Genomic DNA, 5,288 nt, shown 5'->3' with positions numbered 1-5,288 from the left:
GGTTAAAAGTAAAAACTAATTGTCATAAACAGTTATTTTCAAGTAATATTTTCAGAAAATGCAAACTTTGGTTAACGATTATCATTTTTAACAAATTTGTACTTCATGTTTGCTTGATATTTGATTTTATTTTGTCAAAAACTTGTGTAGTTCTCCAAAACCCCATGGTGTGTTCGACAAAAACTTTGAATTCGAAGAATAAAACATCGAACTGAAAAATCAATAGATAATTATATTTGTGGCATATTAATACATTAATTATACTATGCCTGATTATACAACGATAAAAAATTTATAAATTCTATGAGAAGGCTTATAAGTTTGAAGTGCTTTTTATATAGTTTAGATTTTTTACTTATATTATGATGCTATAATTTTAATAAGTTCATTATGTAATATTAGGTAAAATAAAGCCACTTACACACAAATGACATTCAATTTATCAAACATACATATGGTTGCATGATTAGATCTTGTAGTCTATTGTCATCTATAATTATTTTCCCTTAGAAACATCAAACCAACATGTAGCCCACCACTAATTATAGATGTCGACGCCTCCACTTTCCAAGGCATCATGATCTATGTTAAGCTCCTAAAAGGGATGTCTTTCTAATAGGATTTAAGCATAAACTTGCAAAATAACATATTAATACACCAAAAACTTTAGAAAATCTTGACATATACACTATTTGTTATAAAAAAACATTTTGTGAAATGTAGAAGTACAATTGTTACTCTACAGATCTTATACTATACTTTGCATACCAAAATGATAATCCAACCACTCAATATAATTACAAAAATTGAGAAAGAACATTGCTATATTTGTATTCAACCATTCAATACAATTACCAGAAAGATCATTCAACCACCCTTGGGCCTATCGATTGACTTTACAAAAGTAATATATTCATGAATATTAACTAAAAGATCCAAAAACCATTTATAAATTGAAACATTATGAAACTACACAATTGGTGATGAATGAAATTGAACTGATTTAAAATTTAAAAGTACTCAAGCATCAATGATATGTTTCATGTTTTTTCTTAATTGTTGTACCTCAATAGCATAATCTTATTTTAATTTTCTTAATGACCACATTCACCAACTTTATTTGAACTTTTTTAGAAGTCTTAAAATGGTGTGAACTCAAATATTAACATGTTTGACCATAATTTCAAAAAGAACTCCTTTTAACTTTGGTTTTGCACACAGTAGGACAAACCGTATCTCATTGCTGTGAACTTCCTGCTGTAGATTGCAAGCTATTCAACCACATGATCCGAGAAATATAGTTTCATTAGTAAAGTAAAATGAATAATCATTCTCAAAATTACTTTGTCTCATTGTCTTTGCTAGATGTTTAGCAAACAATAGAAATATCACCCGTTAACTAATCAACTGCTACACCTACCAAAAGACCATATATAATGCATCAGTTAGTCCACTATCCAAAAAAAAATTGTTTCCTTCTAACCTGAATACCAGAAGTACATTGTCAATTCTTGTTTAAACCATGTTTTTTCAAGAGCCTGTAGCCAATCATATCATAAAAAGGCATTATTTGTTGCCTTATCCATAATAAAATCTTGAAAAAAACATCAATATAGAGTGATAATTACCTCCCTAATAGGCTAGTAACATCTCTTGAAAGTTCAGTTCCAATTCCTATCAATTTAAAGGGTATTTTTGTAAATACAAACCAAATACAATCGGAAAATCATGCATATAAACTATAAAGGTTGATACCTGCAGTTTAATCTTCAAAGCCACAATAGATTCTAAATGAAATTAAAGTAAAATGGTGAGGTTCTTAACCTTTTATAACTCAAAACATCTAGAAATTTAATTCAGAAACTATACCAGTGGTATCTTCAAAGTCACATCAGATTCTGAAAGAAATCAAGGTATAGAGAGGTTTTCGACGTTTTATTATCTACGACCATAGAAATCTAGGTCAGAAATCATATATGTGGTTAAATGTTCTAAGTCACACAAGATTATGAACAAAAGAAAGGTAAAATGGTGTGGTTTTCGACTTTAAATAGCCATGCTTTTCGACCATTTATACCCAAAACATCATAGAAATTTAGGTCAGAAATGATACATTAGGTTAAAGCTTCAAGAATTGAAATCAAGGTAAGAGAAGATTCACCCAAGAGGGACGTTGGTGAGATGAAGTGAGATGGTGGTGAAGGTGGTCAAGAAGATTCAGCCATAAGGGACTTCATAGTTCATCCTGTAGAAGACAAAGCCCTTTATGGGAAGACAAACGACGATGGTGGAACAAGTTACAAAAAAAAAAAAAAAAAAAAAAAAAAAAAAAAAAAACGAATAGATCGAACCAGAGACCAAGAATCAAAACTCAAAAACCTTTATTCATGTTCATCATCTGTTGCTGCAACAAAATCTCAACATCGAATAATTAACTAAAGATAAAAGATCTAAAAAGTAACAACAAAAAATAACATAAATCGACCTAGAGCGCACCTGGGGGTGAAAGATTCGGAGGATGGCGTTGTTGGGATGTCTTTAGCATCCATCTCGAGATGGGTTAATCGAGGATGATGAAAGTGTGGCATCAGTTTTTCGGGGAGAATTTAGGGTTTCTCTTAGTATTGAATGGAGAGAGGCAAAGATATGCCTTTTGGATGCAAGGAAGAGGAAAAACTATTTAGCTTAACAATTCGACATTCGACATCATCGGATATGTTTGTAGAAAAAGAGAGAGAGAGAGAGAGAGAGAGAGAGAGAGAGAGAGAGAGAGAGAAGATGATTCTTACCAGCATCATATATTCCAAGAATCCTACATGACCACTGAACAAAGGAACCGAGAATAGGAAAGACAATAAGCATATAAAAATAGATCTGATTGTAAGAATAGGTCGCTGATGAAAATAGTGGTAGACCATTGGTGACTATAAAATGCATGTGCGGTTCTGTGCAAGTGGTGACGGTAGCCATGGACCTTTGGTGGGAGACGTTGGATACGGAGATATTGATTTCGCCATTGCTGTAGCAGAATCTTGAAAACAGTTCAAACCCATCTGACCCAACAAGGAAATCATTGATCTCGATTCCAGTTTTTCTGATCTGGGATTTTCTTTTTTCTTTCTTGATGATCTTCCTTAACTTCCCCGAGAATCTTGGTTGATCGTAGCGGTGAGATAAGGTTATGGATACTTGTGTATTACTGGAAAAGGTGGACTGCATCTTTGGTGGAGACCGATGAGAATTGGTTTGAAGGCGACTGTTGTGTATTTAGGATATTAGGGTAAAGCAATAAGGTATAGTGTAATACGGATGTAGGAGATTAGGGTAAACCAATAACGTATAGTGTAATACGGATGTGGTTATATGCTTAATATTATTGTACATGAGGTAATATATATTGTACCTCTTAATTTTCAAGAAAGAGGCAATATGTTTAATAATATAGTAAAGATATATATATATATATATATATATATATATATATATATATATATATATATATCACTTGAATATGTTTTCCAATCATGAATATCTTTGAATAATATAAAACATTAATGAATGAAATACACATTCTGAGTGTATGCATGTGTTTTTTCAAGCTAATCAGATAGTAGACATTTCAAGCAAAAACTCCATGTTTTATGAACTTTATTTTTTAAAAATAACTTGGCACGTCGTGTACTTTAACATAACCATACAAATTCAATTATTTGAAAGGAGTGATGGGAACCACCTGACCTCTACAAAGTCAACTTTTAAACATTTAGCTTTCCATCCGCCCTAGAAATTGCAGGAATGGCTTCTCGTTTGTTTAGCTTTCATACGTGATGCTAAGATTTTAATTTGAGTTTAACTTGGATGAGTCCATATGGTAGAAGTTTCAGAAAAACCGACAGGTTTTTTGCATATGATTTGTTTCTTGATAATTGGGCTTATGCTTCTATTACGGTTCTTCTGTGGCTATACTTGGACCTAGTGTTGCACAGACCGGTTTTTTTTAACCGGACCGGTTCAGAAAACCGGTTCGGTTCTAGTCAACCAAGTTAAAACCGGTTTACCTGGAAACCGGTTCGGTTCCAATCCGGTCACCCCCAAAAAAATCCGAACTTATATAAACTGATTCGGTTTTACTGAAACCAGTTCAAAAGAAACCGGTTTAAAACTTGTTGAATTGAAACAATGTTAGAATCTTGTTGTTGCAATAACTCGTGATTATGTATGTATGTATGTATGTATGTTAATTCCAAGATCCTTGTGTAGGTTGTCACAGGTAGGGTAGAAGTGGTGGCGATGCTGGTTTGTGTATGAAACCATCTGCCCACCAAGTGTTCGATCAATTGCCTAAGTGAATCTTGTAGTATTGATTATCAATTCAAGGAGTTAGTATTCATGGGTCAATCATCTCTTCTTTTCTGATCAGCATAACATGAAAGGGGAAGGAGTGAACAGTAGCAAAACAGCATTATCCGAATTTATTCAATTATCATGTTCCAAGGGGTGTTCTTGCTTCAGGGGTTGTTCTTGCTTCATGTTCTACACAGTGATTTCTTTAATTGAGTAAAATGATTCATGTTCAAAACTTATTGGCTGTAGTGATGTACCATTTGGATGCTCGTCAAATTTGGATGGTATAATGGTCCACTTTTGTTGTTCCGTATAATAGATCAAATGGTTCTTTTTTGAATGTTTTAATCCTAAATTTTGAATGTTGGAGTTTAGGCTTGTAATATGAGATAGATCTATGTAAAGTTTTCCTTATATATTTTTTAATATTTTTTTTTATTATAAATCTATCCTTATATTCTTAGCATTAATGTTATATTTATTAATTTTTTAATAATTAATGGTACCCGATTAATCCCCGTCTGACTGATTAATCCCTTGACCCTGGTCCACCGTCGAGTGATTTCTGAAACCTTGGTATATATTCATCATCCGCTATGTCGTTACACAATCTTCTCTCATACTCGAGCTCTTCTAGGGTGAGTAGCACTGACATTCCCATCACTACTTCCTCATGTACTTGTGGTTCGGCACGCAACGATGTGCCTTCTAATACTTCAATGTCTTGTATCCGTTCCATGCCATCAAGGTAACATTTCAAGAAAATGCACACTTCCACTGACAAAGGGGTGAGTTTTTTTTCTTCTTGGTGATATAACCCTGCCTTTAACAGGAAAAAGCCGATTCTGAAGCTACCGTAGAAGCTTAGGAGCTTAGTAGATCACGGATCATAACGGCTAGAATCAGAAATTGTGTTTCCTTTCCTTTCCACCAAGCCAAAATAT

At 33.2% G+C, this 5,288-nt stretch overlaps 1 long non-coding RNA gene across 1 annotated transcript; it reads left to right on the top strand.

The window, feature by feature from the left end:
* The first annotated feature begins 3,693 nt into the window (after positions 1–3,693).
* LOC145029162 (uncharacterized) lies at positions 3,694–4,807 on the top strand. The gene is made up of 2 exons (XR_013676403.1): positions 3,694–3,896; positions 4,261–4,807. It is a non-coding gene; the product is annotated as an uncharacterized LOC145029162 (long non-coding RNA).
* Positions 4,808–5,288: the final 481 nt, after the last annotated feature.

Source organism: Lactuca saligna, chromosome 2 (assembly GCF_052625555.1).
Source record: "Lactuca saligna cultivar CGN05327 chromosome 2, ASM5262555v1, whole genome shotgun sequence".
NCBI lineage: Eukaryota > Viridiplantae > Streptophyta > Magnoliopsida > Asterales > Asteraceae > Lactuca > Lactuca saligna.
This window is presented reverse-complemented; position numbering and strand designations above follow the sequence as displayed.